Source organism: Podarcis raffonei, chromosome 18 (assembly GCF_027172205.1).
Source record: "Podarcis raffonei isolate rPodRaf1 chromosome 18, rPodRaf1.pri, whole genome shotgun sequence".
NCBI lineage: Eukaryota > Metazoa > Chordata > Lepidosauria > Squamata > Lacertidae > Podarcis > Podarcis raffonei.
The window spans coordinates 9047092-9065294 of NC_070619.1; the positions used below are offsets into that span (position 1 = coordinate 9047092).

The following is an 18203-nucleotide window of genomic DNA, read 5'->3' on the forward strand; positions in this document are numbered from 1 at the left end:
TTTTGAATTCTGGTGCTGGAGGAGACTCTTGAGAGTCCCATGGACTGCAAGAAAATCAGACCTCTCCATTCTGAAGGAAATCAGCCCTGAGTGCTCACTGGAAGGACAGATCCTGAAGCTGAGGCTCCAAGACTTTGGCCACCTCATGAGAAGAGAAGACTCTCTGGAAAAGACCCTGATGTTGGGAAAGATGGAGGGCACAAGGAGAAGGGGACGACAGAGGACGAGATGGTGGGACAGTGTTCTCGAAGCGACCAGAATGAGTCTGACCAAACTGCGGGAGGCAGTGGAAGACAGGAGGGCCTGGCGTGCTCTGGTCCAGGGGGTCACGAAGAGGCGGACACGACTAAACGACTAAACAGCAAACTCTTACAGTTTGCAAAATGCAGCAATTAAAGCGCTACTCATTCAGTTCTAGAAAGAAGACAGATCTGAACTTTGAACACCCTGATCGTCAACTCCCTGGGGCCCTGGGAACACCCACAAAATTCCCCATGAAGCGGCCGTGCACCCACAAATTTCGGTGCCAGGGCTTTGGACTCTGTGTGGCAACAACGTCCCTGGGCACTCCTGATGACCATGATGTAATCCTGGAGATATGTAAAAAGCTCTGCAGCGTAAAAAATAAGGCACATTTTTAAGGAGAGGGGAGTTGGCTCCTGCCTCCCCCCAAACTCATCCACGCACCCTTCCTCCCTGATCCCCACAAGCCATGCAACTCAAACTGTCAACGACCTTCTTCGACAGCCTGCAAGGTCGAAGGAGGCAGCATGCAGCAATTTGGAGATCGCTGTGCATTGTCAGTCAAGATTAAACGCTGCCACGCCTTTCCACAAACACACTTGAATACAGAGAAGGGTTCTCACAAGGGTGTCTGTCGGGGGGCAGGGGCAAGAATGATGGGGAAGTCTGCATCCTAAAGGTAAAATGACCCAGCTGCCAAGAGTGTCAAAAGCAATAATAATAATAATAATAATAATATTAAAAAGTAGAGACATCACCTTGCCAACAAAGGTCCGTATAGTTAAAGCTATGGTTTTCCCAGTAGTGATGTATGGAAGTGAGAGCTGGACCATAAAGAAGGCTGATCGCCAAAGAATGGATGCTTTTGAATTCTGGTGCTGGAGGAGACTCTTGAGAGTCCCATGGACTGCAAGAAGATCAAACCTCTCCATTTGGAAGGAAATCAGCCCTGAGTGCTCACTGGAAGGACAGATCCTAAAGCTGAGGCTCCAAGACTTTGGCCACTTCATGAGAAGAGAAGACTCCCTGGAAAAGACCCTGATGTTGGGAAAGATGGAGGGCACAAGGAGAAGGGGACAACAGAGGACGAGATGGTGGGACAGTGTTCTCGAAGCTACCAGCATGAGTTTGACCAAACTGTGGGAGGCAGTGGAAGACAGGAGTGCCTGGCGTGTTCTGGTCCATGGGGTCACAAAGAGTCGGACACGACTAAATGACTAAACAACAAATAATAATAATAATAATAATAATAATAATAATAATAATAATAATAATAAATTTTATTTATACCCCACCCTCCCCAGCCAAGACCGGGCTCAGGGCGGCGAACACCAAATATAAAAACAATTGATTGAAATACAGCTTGAAAAACAAGATTAAACATTAAAATGCAGCCTCATTTCAGTGGAAACTCAATCAAAAACTTTTGGGGGGATCAAAACGTCAAGTCTTCACCAAGGCTAACTATCCAGACTGGTCCTACGTGGGCCAGAAAAAAGCCAGGGAAGTCCCCAAATAGGAGTTCCAACACAGAAGAAGAAAGGAAAAAAGAAAGAGGGGGAGGGGATCAAGTTGATTCCAAGCCAAAGACCCAACTCTTACAGGCCCTGCGGAAAGAAATCAGATCCTGCAGGGCCCTGGTCTCATGAGACAGAGCGTTCCACCAAGTCGGGGCCAGTGCTGAAAAGGCCCTGGCTCTGGTTGAGGCCAATCTGACTTCCTTAGGGCCCGGGACCTCTAGGGTGTTGCTATTTATGGACCATAAGGTCCTCCGTGGGGCATATCGGGAGATACGCATGTACGCCTGGAAACTGCCTTCTGTCCAGTTTCCCCCAAGTGCTGCTTTAGGCTGAAAGCACCTTGAGAACAGTCCTCTTGTGCCCCGGAAACCTCACACGGCGGTGGCAATATATTGTCAGCCATCCTTCCAGCAACGAACACGATGGCTCGGTGCTGGCAAGATGGGCAGAAACGGGAAAGATCAGCATGCTTGGGTGAACCCCAAACTTAAAATTTATTTCTTTGATGGTATTAAAGCATCCCTCCACCCACCGAGACCACATAACACTGGTCTTGAAAGACCTACATTGGGTCCCAGTACATTTCCGGGCACAATTCAAAGTGTTGGTGCTGACCTTAAAAGCCCTAAACGGCCCAGTAGACCTGAAGGAGCGTCTCCACCCCCATCGTTCTGCCCGGATGCTGAGGTCCAGCTCCAAGGGCCTTCTGGCGGTTCCCTCCCTGCCAGAAGCCAAGTTACAGGGAACCAGGCAGAGGGCCTTCTCGGTGGTGGCGCCCGCCCTGTGGAACGCCCTCCCACCAGATGTCAAAGAGAACGACCACCACCAAACTTTTAGAAGACATCTGAAGGCAGCCCTGTTTAGGGAAGCTTTTAATGTTTGATGTATTACAGTATTTAAAAAAAAATTTCAAAGCTGCCCAGAGTGGCTAGGGAAGCCCAGCCAGATGGGCAGGGTATAAATAATAAATAATAAATTATTATTATTATTATTATTATTACCGAAAAACACAACGCAGCAACTGCAGGGAAACTTGTTGCAGAACCAGCCTCCCAGCCAAGTCTCTTGCATAACAACATTTCCCCCGAGTTATGCTGCTAAGTGAATTTAATTCTGTACTCCACGCTTAGGCCCCCGCTTCCAGGATAAAGCTCTTATCGCACCACTTTTAAACAGCAAGGGCTTCCGTGAACTATAGTTTTCTAAGGGTGCCGCAAATTGTTAGAAGAACACCACCACCCCACTCCATCTCCCTCACAGAGCTATGTTTCCCGAAGTTCCCCACAAAGAGGGGTTATTTGAGAACTGTCGCTCTATATTTGAAGAGCAACTGCAATCAACAAATTATGCTAGTAGGACTACAACAAGTTTTGTAAGGAGAAATATACAAAGTGTTGCAAAGTAGAAAAAGGTAGAGATATTGGTTACGAGTTTGAAATGTACCGTATTTTTTGCTCTATAAGACGCACCAGACCACAAGACACACCTAGTTTTTGGAGGAGGAAAACAAAAATATATATATATTCTGAATCTCAGAAGCCAGAACAGCAAGAGGGATCGCTGCGCAGTGAAAGCAGCAATCCCTCTTGCTGTTCTGGCTTCTGGGATAACTGCGCAGCCTGCATTCGCTCCATAAGACACACACACACTTTTTAGGAGGGGAAAGTGAGTCTTATAGAGCAAAAAATACGGTAATAGGGAAAATAAGAAATGCATACTAAGAGATTACACTGGAAATTTTTCAGGCAGGACTGATGGAAGTCAAAAAAATTGAGTAAAATGTAAAAGTATGTTTAATTACTGTTGAAAATGATAGGTAAAAAAACTAATAAAAAATATATATATGGAAGAAAATCGTAGCTCTAAGGAGGGGAATTAGGGGTTCTCTGAACAGCGCCCATGACAAACTACAGTTTCCAGTATTTTGGGGAGTAGGGAAAACCATGATCGCTTAAAATGGTGCAGTACTGCTTTAAATGCACAGTGCAGACAGAGCGTCAGTTGGAAGCAACCCAAGTTATTTTTGAAAGCCGGGGAAGAATCTTAAGAAACAGCGAGTGGGGAGACAGTTCTCTCCAGGGTTTGTCGACCCATCAACTTGGAGACAGTAAACTGGGGAGAAAAGGAGAGAGGGAGCCATGTTTGACTCCTGACCTTAATCCAATGACAGCATTCAGGAGCCGAGGGTTGCCACGGCAACTGCCTGTGACGTCACAGCCACGCAATTTTGACTTCAGGGATGCTGTGCTGGCTCCTGGGTACCCTTCAACTCTCCCTAGCGACTGCAGCAAAGCCAGAACCAAAAAAAATCACCAGAGAGAGAGAGAGAACAGAGGCGAGCTGGCCAGCCGTGTTATGAAGCAAAGTGAAGGGCATTTATGTATTTTGTTTCTTAAGCATCCCAGAGTAACGTAAGGTCCTAAAACACACGACACGAAAGGAAAGAGGAGGGAGGAGGGAGGAGGAAAAAAGCAAACTCAAAACACTGCTTCTTAGGTGTTAAGATTTCTCCCAATAACCAGCTGGAATGGAAAAGTTTCAAGGCTAGAAACAGCCGAAGATTAACAGCTGCAGTTTCCCTGGTGGGGAAAAGTCATGGGAGTTGTAGTTTTTTCAGGGTGCTGTGAGTTGTTAGGAAACTGTGAGAATTGATTTCCTCTATTCATTCATTGATTCATAAGCAAAAGCAACTGACAACGGAAGACCAAAGCATTATAAAAAGCCCAACCTAAGTACAAAAACATGAACCTAACGCTGTGGGTTAAACCACAGAGCCTAGGACTTGCCGATCAGAAGGTCGGTGGTTTGAATCCTCGCGGCGGGGTGAGCTCCCGTTGCTCGGTCCCTGCTCCTGCCCACCTAGCAGTTTTAAAGCACGTCAAGTGCAAGTAGATAAATAGGTACCACTCCAGCGGGAAAGTAAACAGCGTTTCCGTGCGCTGCTCTGGTTCGCCAGAAGTGGCTTAGTCATGCTGGCCACATGACCCGGAAGCTGTAAAGCGAGATGAGCGCCGCAACCCCAGAGTCGGGCACGACTGGACCTAATGGTCAGGGTCCCTTTACCTTTTAACATACTCCTATAATGAATCCAAACCACCCCAAAGTTGAGCACCAGAGACCCCAGAATTGCCCCCAAATTCAGGGGTATAGATATATGGTAATGTTCATAAGCGTACCAACCAAGCACGTACATAGATCAGCACTGGAAGACCGACCTGGAACCATTTTGATTCCTAAACTGAGCCAATGTTTTCTCTGCAAGGTCAAAGTGGGGAACCTCCCCATTGTCTCTTTCCTCACAAATCCTATCTTAAGGGCACATTTAAGATACGAATAGGGTGTGAGCCTGTGACCTGGCCCAGGAACTAAGTACCGTATTTTTCGCTCTATAAGGCGCACCAGACCACAAGACGCACCTAGTTTTTGGAGGAGGAAAACAAGAAAAAAAAATATTCTGAATCTCAGAAGCCAGAACAGCAAGAGGGATCGCTGCGCAGTGAAAGCAGCAATCCCTCTTGCTGTTCTGGCTTCTGGGATAGCTGCGCAGCCTGCATTCGCTCCATAAGACGCACATAGTTCCCCTTACTATTTAGGAGGGGAAAAGTGAGTCTTAAAGAGCAAAAAACATGGTATTTATCACTACAAAAGACTGGCCAGGCTACCCAGGCAATCCAATCAAGTGACCTGCCAGACAGGAGATAAACAATGACAGGAGAAAAACAATATTCAAATTTCTGTTTTAGACTGCCTTTTCTGTGATGTATCTGGGAGTGGTCTTGATCTACAGGGTGGCAATTTCAAAAGTCTTTATAAGGCCTTGTGCGCCATTTTTCTGGGTCCCTCCTCTCTCCTGCATGTGAGGGGAGCACCCTGTTGCAACAGATCAATAAAGATCCAGCTTACTAGCTGCTTTACTTCTCAATATTCTCTGGTTGGCCTCTGTTATCTTCTCCTGCCAATAGGGAACCTATGTAAGGACTCTATATGGGCTCTTGGATACCCCATAAGGGAAAAGGGCAATTTTCGTTGACAACAGTACCTCTCTCTCTCTCTCAACAAAAGGCAATCCGGCCAATCCACAGGGATGTTTTGTTATTTAAGACAGCGTCCCACTGCACCAGCACAAGGCAAAAAATAGCAGGCGGCCTCTTTGAAGGGGTGACCCGTAATGGCTGTGTTTTGTCCTTGGCTAGCTGGCTGCAGCCGGCCGGCCGGCCAGCTTTCCTCTCTCTCTGCCACCTCCCCAGTTTGTAAACTGACCCTGATTCTCATCTGCTGCAAAATTTCCTTGTGGCTATTTGGATGCAGAGCTGCAGAGATTGGAGGGGGGCCGGCAGAGAAAAAGGAGGGCCGGAGATGGATGGAGGATAGGGCAGGAACATGCACAGAGAGAGGGGGAGAGAGATTTGCCAGCGGAGAGTTTGAGCAGCAGGCTGGTTTGAGAGGCTGGTGGGGGGAGCCCATTAAAAGCATCTTATCATTCCTTGAAGGAGAACTACCGGATTTTTCCCATGTGGCGCTGTGGGTTAAACCACAGAGCCTAGGACTTGCCAATCGGAAGGTCGGCGGTTCGAATCCCCGCGATGACGGGGTGAGCTCCCGTTGCTCGGTCCCTGCTCCTGCCAACCTAGCAGTTCGAAAGCATGCCAGTGCAAGTAGATAAATAGGTACCGCTCCGGCGGGAAGGTAAACGGCGTTTCCATGCACTGCTCTGGTTCGCCAGAGGCGGCTTAGTCCTGCTGGCCAAATGACCTGGAAGCTGTACGCCGGCTCCCTCGGCCAGTAAAGCGAGATGAGCGCCGCAACCCTGGTCAGGGGTACCTTTACTATATCTATATCTATATCTATATCTATATCTATATCTATATCTATATCTATATCTATATCTATATCTATATCTATCTATCATCTATCTATCTATCTATCTATCTATCTATCTATCTATCATCTATCTATATCAGTTTAATATTCCACATATCAATCATATACAGTGGTACCTCGGGTTTAAGAACTTAATTCGTTCTGGAGGTCCGTTCTTAACCTGAAACTGTTCTTAACCTGAGGTACCACTTTAGCTAATGGGGCCTCCTGCTGCTGCTGCACGATTTCTGTTCTCATCCTGAAGCAAAGTTCTTAACCTGAGGGACTATTTCTGGGTTAGCAGAGTCTGTAACCTGAAGCATCTGTAACCTGAAGCATCTGTAACCCGAGGTAAAGGAAAATAATAATAAAAACCCGAATATCCCCCCTGCCTATGACTTCCCTCAACTTTCCCTTTCGGCACTTAAAAAATTTGCTACTTCTGCTTAATTTATTTTTCCTTATTTTGTTCGTCTTTAAATTAAATGCTCTTATATTCTTATCATTTTTTAATACAATATTTTCTTTCCAATTACGTCTGGCACTTCATTAATTTCCAGATTGCTATTTCTTAACCTTTACATTTGTTTTCTTAGTTGTGAGTGTTTACTCAAATCCTGCTAAGGAGTCCAGTTCTTTACAATGTTCCTGTAGATACAGCATCAACAGTTCCCAGTCTTTTTTAAAGTCTCTAAGTCTTTCCATGAGTTTTACCATTTCGGCGTATTCACTGGTATCTTGTCGTCTTTCCATTTGGGGGCTAGTAAGATCCTACTAGCGGATCGGGACACGGGTGGCGCTGTGGGTAAAAGCCTCAGCGCCTAGGGCTTGCCGATCGAAAGGCCGGCGGTTCGAATCCCCGCAGCGGGGTGCGCTCCCGTTGCTCGGTCCCTGCTCCTGCCAACCTAGCAGTTCGAAAGCACCCCCGGGTGCAAGTAGATAAATAGGGACTGCTTACTGGCGGGAAGGTAAACGGCGTTTCCGTGTGCGGCTCTGGCTCGCCAGAGCAGCGATGTCACGCTGGCCATGTGACCCGGAAGTGTCTGCGGACAGAGCTGGCCCCCCGGCCTCTTGAGTGAGATGGGCGCACAACCCTAGAGTCTGTCAAGACTGGCCCGTACGGGCAGGGGTACCTTTACCTTTACCTTTAAGATCCTACAGTTAGAACTGGATATGGAACAACTGATTGGTTCAAAATTGGGAAAGGAGTACGACAAGGCTGTATATTGTCTCCCTGCTTATTTAACTTATATGCAGAATTCATCATGCGAAAGGCTGGGCTGGATGAATCCCTAGCCAGAATTAAGATTGCCGGAAGAAATATCAACAACCTCAGATATGCAGATGACACAACCTTGATGGCAGAAAGTGAAGAGGAATTAAAGAACCTTTTAATGAGGGTGAAAGAGAGTGCAAAATATGGTCTGAAACAACATCAAAAAAACGAAGACCATGGCCACTGGTCCCATCACCTCCTGGCAAATAGAAGGGGAAGAAATGGAGGCAGTGAGAGATTTTACTTTCTTGGGCTCCATGATCACTGCAGATGGTGACAGCAGTCACGAAATTAAAAGACGCCTGCTTCTTGGGAGAAAAGCAATGACAAACCTAGACAGCATCTTAAAAAGCAGAGACATCACCTTGCCAACAAAGGTTGTAGCCACTGTTGTTGCATACATGAATAGCTTCTTCTGTTCTTTTGGTAATTCCTGTCCGGTAATATCTAACCAAAAAACTTCTGGCTTTTTAACAAAAAAAGTTATCTTGAACATCTTCTTCAGTTCATTATAAATCATTTCCCAATAATTTCTGATTACTTTACAACTCCGCCACATATGGTAAAACAGGAATATTCTTCTTCTTATTCCTTCCCGTTCTTAAATATCAGCTGCTATAGCTCTCTCGTGCCTCCATTCCCCTGTCTCAAAGCACAAAGATCATCATTTCCCTTCCAGGAAGCTTTCACCACTATTGCTATTTTTAAGTCGTTAAGCCTCATTTACTAAGCAGTTTTTCTTTTTACACTGTCTGCGGTTATCACCGTGTGGAATATGGAATCGTTTTAACGATGCGGGTGACAGGACGATAGCCGTATGTGGTCTTCACCTTAGATGCACTGCAAAAAGTCCCCGATCAAAACGTCAGCTGCGCTGTGAAATTCCCCTGAGGCTTCCAAGGGTTGCCCCAGGAGCAGTGCACTGCAGTAGTCTAGCTTCAATTAGTTGCACAGGTTTTCTGCGATCCATAAGCCCCGTACCACCGACATTTTTCTTCTTACAACATCGCTCGCGTTCCTCTGTTTTGTGGTGCTGAAAATGTTAGAACCCTCTGAAAATGTTAGTATCTTTAGAAAATACTTTCAAATGGATATCAATGTTGTTGGACCACAAATCCCATCATCCCAGAGTCCATTTGGCGGAGGCTGATGAGAACCGATGTCAAATAATTTCTGGAGGGCAGTGTGATAAGCTAAAAACATAGCCCATGTCAAAATTGTACAAATCCTACATTGGTTCCCAGTATGTTTCCGGGCACAATTCAAAATGTTGGTGCTGACCTTCAAAGCCCCAAATAGCCCTGTAGACCTGAAGGAGCGTCTCCATCCCCATCGTCCAGCCCGGACACTGAGATCCATCTCCGAGGGCCTTCTGGCGGTTCCCTCCCTGCGAGAAGTGAGGTTACAGGGAACCAGGCAGAGGGCCTTCTCGGTGGTGGCGCCCGCCCTGTGGAACGCCCTCCCGTCAGATGCCAAGGAAATAAACAACTATCTGACTTTAGAAGACATCTGAAGGCAGCCCTGTTTAGAGACGTTTTTAACGTTTAATGCTTTATTGTGTTTTTAATATTCTGTTGGGAGCCTCCCAGAGTGGCTGGGGAAGCCCAGCCAGATGGGCGGGGTAGAAGTAATAAATTATTATTATAATAAATTATTACAGTGGTACCTCGGGTTAAGTACTTAATTCGTTCCGGAGGTCCGTACCTAACCTGAAACTGTTCTTAACCTGAAGCACCACTTTAGCTAATGGGGCCTCACGCTGCTGCCACGCTGCCAGAGCACGATTTCTGTTCTCAGCCTGAAGCAAAGCTCTTAACCTGAAACACTATTTCTGGGTTAGCGGAGTCTGTAACCTGAAGCGTATGTAACCTGAAGCGTATGTAACCTGAGGTACCACAGTATTATATTTGAGTAAACTTGCTTAAAATTTTTTCAGTAAGCTTGCTTAAAGAAAATTTTTTAAGCAGGCACCGAAAAGAGTACAGCCTGCTATGAACAGGCAGGGAGTGTCAAAGTGGCAGTGCTGCCACGTGAAAAGATGGAAGTTTCAGATTCCTGCATTGCCGGCGTTTGAACTAATGACTTTCATGGTCCCTTTCCAACTTTATGATTCTATGGCCATCCAGTTTTCAGGGCGCCACCACCGAGAAGGCCCTCTGCCTGGTTCCCTGTAACTTGGCTTCTCGCAGGGAGGGAACCGCCAGAAGGCCCTCGGCGCTGGAACTCAGTGTCCGGGTAGAACGATGGGGGTGGAGACGCTCCTTCAGGTCTACTGGGCCATTTGGGGCTTTGAAGGTCAGCACCAACATCTTGAATTGTGCTCGGAAATGTACTGGGAGCCAACGTAGGATTTGTGGAATTTTGACATGAGCTATGTTTTTAGAATTATGGCGCTGGAGGAGACTCTTGAGAGACCCATGGACTGCAAGAAGATCCAACCTCTCCATTCTGAAGGAAATCAGGCCTGAGTGCTCACTGGAAGGACAGATCCTGAAGCTGAGGCTCCAAGACTTTGGCCACCTCATGAGAAGAGAAGACTCCCTGGAAAAGACCCGGATGTTGGGAAAGATGGAGGGCACAAGGAGAAGGGGACAACAGAGGACGAGATGGTGGGACAGTGTTCTCGAAGCTACCAGCATGAGTTTGACCAAACTGCGGGAGGCAGTGGAAGACAGAAGTGCCTGGCGTGCTCTGGTCCATGGGGTCACAAAGAGTCGGACACGACTAAACGACTCAACAACAACATGTTTTTAGCTTATCACACTGCCCTCCAAAAGTTGTTTGACATCAGTTCTCATCAGACTCAGCCAAATGGACTCTGGGATGATGGGATTTGTGGGCCAACAACATTGATATCCATTTAAAAGTATTGCAGGGTCCAGGGTGATGAATAAAATTTCCCCCGCCGTGCCAATTTACATCCAAGGTCTCTGCTTTGGAGTTACCGTGGTAGGATCCAGAAAGTGATCCTTCAAGGCTCTTAATGCTCCACACTTTATAAATGATTCAGAGCTGAACACTTCTCTCTCCATAGCCCTTTGAAATCTGTTCAAATGGGAGAGACAGCCCAAATGGGGGATGTGAGACACACACAGAGAGAGAGCACGCTCCATTCATTTGCAAATCACACAAGGGAAAAAGATTGGAGGGGTTGGTGTGCAATGCACAGGAAATGGGAACATCTCAGCTAAAGAGGGGTCTTCTTCCCATACATACCAGTTGGACTAGGGCTGTGTAGCGCCGGATTCGAATCCTCCCACTCAGCCCTGGGCAGCCTTGTAAACGAAATAATGGATAAATAAATACTAAAGGGAGTCTGATACCGAGTAAAAATATATGTACAGTGGTCCCTTGGTTCTCAAATTTAATCCGTTCCAGAAATCCGTTCCAAAACCAAAGCGTTCCAAAACCAAGGCGTGCTTTCCCATAGAAAGTAATGCAGAACAGATTAATCCGTTCCAGACGTTTAAAAACAACCCCTAAAACAGCAGCTTAACATGATTTTTGCTCTCTAACGAGACCACGGATCCATAAAATGAAAGCAATAAACAATGGACTGCAGTCACACAGTCAAGCCATCAGTAGCTGGACTGGGTTCCGCAGAGTCACAAAAACAAAACAAAAAAGAGCCGCGAAAACAAAGACGCAAAATAAATAGCGAAAACAGACAGATCTCACCGTGGCGCTCAAAACAGAAGCGTAACACTCAAAACGGAGCACGTTCGGCTTCCAAAAAAAGTTCGCAAAGCGGAACACTTACTTCCGGGTTTGCAGTGTTTGGGTTCCAAGTTGTTTTGAGTACCAAGGCGTTTGAGAACCCAGGTACCACTATATCTGAAGTTTGTTTTCAGCACCACAGACAGCACCCTGAGGAATAAGGATTTCTGATGGCTGGGGCCCAGCTGATAACTGCTCCCTTGCAATGTTCCAAACTAGCTCCCTGTTTTCAACCATTTTGGGGGGGAGGGAGGGACAGTCCATGCCCCCACAAAAAAATTCAGGGTGCTTTTCACCATTTGGCGATCGATTGAAAGCATAGCGCAATCCCGTTTACTCAGAAGTCAAGTCCCACTAAATTCAACGGAATTTACACACATGTAAGCGTATTGCTGCTTTTGAATTCTGGTGCTGGCGGAGACTCTTGAGAGTCCCATGGACTGCAAGAAGATCAAACCTCTCCATTCTGTTTTTTTTTTTAAATGAATATTTATTGAATTTTCCAATTTTATATAAACACAAAAAGAAAAAGAAAAAGAAAAATATTAAAAACAATTCGGTTTCAATAACAGTTTTTCATTCACATGTTTCTTTGACTTCCTCATACCTCCCCTTCTTGTTCTCTAGTTCAATTTATTAATTCAGCAAAGCCTAATCTCTTAACATTCCTTTTAAAATAAAACCTTATTTTCCATTCAACTTTTTTAAATTTAATAACATAAACAATTATAATCCCCATTATCTTTATCATAACAGCTAGAGACCACCAAAGTTCAAACCAACATCTTTTCAAAGTTCATTAATTTTATAATATTTCTGTAGATAATCCTTGAATTTCTTCCAATCTTCTTCTGCTGCCTTTTCTCCCTGGTCGCGGATCCTGCCGGTCATTTCTGCCAGTCCCATACAGTCAATCAACTTCATCTGCCATTCTTCCAGAGTGGGTAGATCTTGAGTCTTCCAGTGCTTTGCTATAAGTATTCTTGCTGCTGTTGTAGCATACATAAAAAAAGTTCTGTCCTTCTTTGGCACCAAATGGCCGACTATGCCCAAGAGAAAAGCCTCTGGTTTTTTCAGGAAGGTATACTTAAGTACCTTTTTCATTTCATTATAAATCATTTCCCAGAAGGCCTTTGGGCACGTCCACCAAAGGTGAAAGAATGTACCTTCAACATCCTTACATTTCCAGCATTTATTATCGGGCAAGTGATATATTTTTGCGAGCTTGACTGGGGTTATGTACCACCTGTATATCATTTTCATAATATTCTCTCTTAAGGCATTACATGCCGTAAATTTCATACCTGTGGTCCATAACTGTTCCCAGTCAGCAAACATGATGTTATGTCCAAGATCTTGTGCCCATTTAATCATAGCTGACTTAACCGTTTCATCCTGTGTATTCCATTTCAGCAGCAAGTTATACATTTTTGACATGATTTTAGTTTTAGGTTCTAGCACTTCTGTTTCTAATTTAGATTTTTCCACCTGGAAGCCAATTTTCCTGTCCAAACAAACCTCTCCATTCTGAAGGAAATCAGCCCTGAGTGCTCACGGGAAGGACAGATCCTGAAGCTGAGGCTCCAAGACTTTGGCCACCCCATGAGAAGAGAAGACTCCCTGGAAAAGACCCTGATGTTGGGAAAGATGGAGGGCACAAGGAGAAGGGGACGACAGAGGACGAGATGGTGGGACAGTGTTCTCGAAGCTACCAGCATGAGTTTGACCAAACTGCGGGAGGCAGTGGAAGACAGGAGTGCCTGGCGTGCTCTGGTCCAGGGGGTCACGAAGAGGCGGACACAACTAAACGACTAAACAACAACAAGCGTATTTCAAATCGCGGCCATAATGAATAGACAGCGTCCAAAGCACTTCCCCTCATTTTATTGTCCTTTATGTTAGCCTGATATTAAAAAAAAACAGAGGCTGTTTCTGCACAGCCCTTAGCAACATTTAAGTGCTTTAGATTAAAAACTCTATTCCTAAAACAAAACCAACAAACAAACTCAGACTGGATGGAGGGTGTTTTCCCTGCGGTAACTCAGCGACATGCAAATCCACTTCTGAGTATGTGCAGAGTTCCTTACCATCACCGCAGCCTGCCTACTCAAGCCCAGGGATGGAAGTTTTTAAACCCCTGAATGTTTCACTTCAGTGCTTGGTATTTGAAAACCCAAGTTTCAGTCCTTCCAGCAGGAACTCATTATATCTGGGCTCCCACAATTACTCTCTCGGCCTCAGTATCTCCCTCTGTAAAAGGGACACAAAGTCATCTTTGTTACAGGGCAACAGACAGTAGGTTTACACTTCCTGAACAAAAGTGAAAAGTCCACCCCTCTCTAACGCTGGTGTTCAAGATGTGAGCGATCACTGCTGCAATCACGAGGGCTAAAAACATGATTTAATAATAAAAAAAATTAAACCAAGGTTCTCAGGAAGTTAAACCCCATGGCAGTCAGGGTATTTCAGTTCAACAATGGCTTTGATAAAATTCACATTTTGTGATGTGCAAATGGCTTGAGATACCTATCAGGTTCATCAATTACCATATAGCACATATTTAACACAAAAAACAGCGGCAATTTGTTGTTGGCAAAGGACAGCTGGACATATAAAGGGCCCCATTACCGTACTGCTTTTGGGGGGCAGGAGGCGGGCGGGTGTGGAGGACTCCCTGGTCCTGAATGGGGTAACTGTGCCCCTGAAGGACCAGGTGCGCAGCCTGGGAGTCATTTTGGACTCACAGCTGTCCATGGAGGCGCAGGTTAATTCTGCGTCCAGGGCGGCTGTCTACCAGCTCCATCTGGTACACAGGATGAGACCCTCCCTGCCCGCAGACTGTCTCACCAGAATGGTACATGCTCTGGTTATCTCCCGCTTGGACTACTGCCATGCGCTCTACGTGGGGCTACCTTTGAAGGTGACCCAGAAACTGCAACTAATACAGAATGCGGCAGCTAGACGGGTGACTGGGAGCGGCCGCCGAGACCATATAACACTGGTCTTGAAAGACCTACATTGGCTCCCAGGACATTTCCGAGCACAATTCAAAGTGTTGGTGCTGACCTTTAAAGCCCTAAACGGCCTCGGTCCAGTATATCTGAAGGAGCGTCTCCACTCCCATCATTCTGACACTGGGCGGAGTATAAATAATAAATTATTATTATTATTATTCAGTAGCTGAGGGCCTCATCAAACCGAAATCCGGCCCTGATCTTGATATAATTTCTTCACTATGGTGAATGATTTTTCCCCTCCTGGACCCATCCGTCATATCCTTGGCTGCTTCAAAACTTAATCCCCTATCGGTTTCTGACAAGGATAATGCCGGGAACCTCCTTATCAGGTTATCATGGCGCTATTAAGAGCGGAGGAGGCAAGATGCTCCCGCGCTACATTTTTTTGTTGCTGTTGAAAACCCAACCGTTTGATAAGAGGGCAAGCGATTATTCCCCGTTCAAAAAAGGTGCAGGCTTATTAACAAAACTCCAGAAAGTAAGTAATCACAACATTGGAAGTGAGAGATTTCCTGTTTTTCATGAGGCAATGGCATTTCCACATCTGACTCTGAGAACAGCAGCAGCAGGGAAAATAGTTCAGGGATATATATTTACAAAAAATAGTTTTATAAGGTGTGCTGCTTCGTTTCTCAATTTGACCCTTTTACGTGGTATGTTTTGTGGCATTTTATGTGGTTTGCCGTTACTTTCATCGATTATAGACATGCAATTCTTTATTGTGGTCGAACTGTTCAATTGCTATTTGTCGGGGTTTAATTTTACTGTTTACTACCAGATACTGGTGGATGTTGCTTTGCTTGAAACAAGCTGTTTATTTTAAAGTTATTGTGACTTTTATATTGGATCGGATTGTTACAATTAACGTTTGGAGGTTTATTATGTTTTTATGTCTTGGAAGCCACCCAGAGTGGCTTGGGGAACCCAGCCAGATGGACGGGGTGTAAATGAATTATTATTATTATTATTAGTCCTTATGATGTCAGAACATCACCTTGGGGTGGGGGGAAAGTTTTCCTCCTGCACATCCAATAAAAATGCACGCTGCAAGACTCAAGGCTGTTAAAAGGAACTGCTTCGTGGAGGGCCAGACCTACCGAAGAAGAATTGCTGCACTCATTAGGCCTGATCCTGCTTTTGCTAATAAAGAGTTACCGTATTTTTCGCTCTATAGGACGCACCCGACCATAGGACGCACCTTGTTTTCGAGGGGGAGAACAAGAAAAAAATTCTCCCCCTCTCTGCTCAGCCCCCCTTCAGTGAAGCGGCAGGAGAAATGGAGCCCCTTCCATTTCTCCTCCCGCTTGGCTGAAGGGGCGCTGCGCAGCTCTCCCTCTCTGCTGAAGCCAGGAGAGTCTTGCTCTCCCGGCTTCAGCAAAAGGGACCCAAAGCCTTCGAGTTCCGCTGCGCTCCAAAGGCTTCAGGTGGCTATACCTGAAGCCTGGAGAGCGAGAGGGGTCGGTGCGCTCCCTCTGCACTTCGGAGGCTTCGCGTTGCTATCGCTGAAGCCAAGGAGCCTGCAGTCACTCCATAGGACACACACACATTTCCCCTTAATTTTTGGAGGGGGAAAAGTGTGTCCTATAGAGCGAAAAATACGGGAACTCCATTTACAGCGTGCAATTTACTGCCAGCTTTCTCCCAACACCATGGCTACGTGCCACAATAGCTATGTTGTACCTTTTCTGCGGGGAGAAGGCATATCTCAGAATAGGCAAGTAGGGAGAGATGCTTTTCCTGCAATCTTCTCAAAGTGGCCAGCCGCGAGACTGATCCAGTTGAAAATGTGTTCTCTTACGTTCCCATAAGCTAATGCAGCATGACAAAGTACGCAGTGGCAGGGTTGGGCCCAACTGAGCTCTACCCATTGAAATTAATGGACCCAAAGATGCCCATTAACTTCCGCAAGTCTGAATTAATGGTGCACTTTCCTTTAAGCGAATCCCCGGCTACTCAGAGTGATGCTCCAAGAGTATCTCAGCTCAACACCTAAGGAAGAACGGTGGAAGGACAACTGCAACACGGCCTCAACTAATAAACCATGCAAAATTCATAAAAAACATAAAATCGATAAATCTTCCTAACATTGCAACAACAGGGAAGCGGATCATATTGCACGGGGTTTGGGTGGTGGACAGAAGCTAAGGTTGCGGCATGAAGTGATTGAATCAAATCCAGTTCGAGTCTGAAGTCTCTGCCCAAAGAGAGGTTGTCTGTCGCCTCTCTGCGTGATCCACTTGCCAGCTCTGCCTCCTGTCCTACTGCTTCCTTCTGTGGGGGGAGCGATTCTGGTGGGTCTGTGCTGGACCACCTGACCCCTGTTACAGAAATTACTGGGGGGGGCACATCTTTAAATTAAATATTACAAATACTATGCCCGAATGTATCCTTTCAACTTGACAGCTCAGGGAAGTTACCTAGCTTTAAAAATAATATAAAATCATCTCCTTAACCAGTTTCCTTCATTCCAAAGCTATTTCCCCCTTGAAAAAGGACTCCAGGAAGTTCCCAGAGGTGACAATTTCTGGGCTCATTGTTAGCCAAAGGAAGCCAAATCTCATCACCTGACTCGCCTCAGGCTCCAGACACGCAAAGGAACTTCTATTGTACTTTTGGGTGGTGGGTACTTAAGACATATTTGTCTATGCTAATCTTATACCTGAGTCTTGCCCTGCCATGTCTGCTTATGCTAATCGTGTACCAAGGACTTGTCTGGACATGTTTGCCAAGGTTAACCCCTCCCCTTTTGTGACATGTCAGTGATGTAGCAATGATGCTGTACGAACTGTATTCTGGGATATGGTGGGAAAGTTTTAAAAGTCTTTGTCACCCCATCCTCGGGGTTCAAATTTGCTCTTTGAACCTATTCCGCAATAAACTTTGGTCTACAGCTATTTGCTCCGGTTGGCTGGACTTGGTGACTGAGCAGCCTCGCACCTAGATTTTTCCCTAACGTCCCTCTCTACGTGGAGATCTAGTGGGATCAAACACTTGCAGAGGGTGACGGCGGCTCTGTATGATCCACTGCTCTGGCCGAACCTCCTTTGGGCCCCTGGGAAAACCAGGGCATTCCATCTTCTCTGGCAAGCAGAAGGAAAACAGAACTGCCTGCTCCCAAAGGAGGCTCTCCACTGCCTCCCTGTATGAGTCGCCGCTCCAAGCCTCACTCCTTTCAAATATGAAGTCAGGCCCATAACACTGACCGTTGCTACTCTGGGGGGAGCTTCGAGGATGGTTTTGACACCTCATTATGCCAACTGCTTGCTCTGCATTGCTCTGCATAATTCGCCAGGAAGACTAGAACATTATTATTATTATTATTATTATTATTATTATTATTATTATTAATTTATTTGTACCTAGACAGCATCTTAAAAAGCAGAGACATCACCTTGCCAACAAAGGTCCGTATAGTAAAAGCTCTGGTTTCCCCAGTAGTGATGTATGGAAGTGAGAGCTGGACCACAAAGAAGGCTGATTGCCAAAGAATTGATGCTTTTGAATTCTGGTGCTGGAGGAGACTCTTGAGAGTCCCATGGACTGCAAGAAGATCAAACCTCTCCATTCTGA

General features: G+C 45.8%; 1 protein-coding gene across 1 annotated transcript in view; it reads right to left on the bottom strand.

Annotated features, from left to right (window-relative positions):
• The window catches only part of HCN2 (hyperpolarization activated cyclic nucleotide gated potassium and sodium channel 2), a 56431-nt gene that overhangs the window by 24379 nt on the left and 13849 nt on the right, over nucleotides 1-18203 (bottom strand). The gene's annotated exons all lie outside the window — the stretch shown is intronic.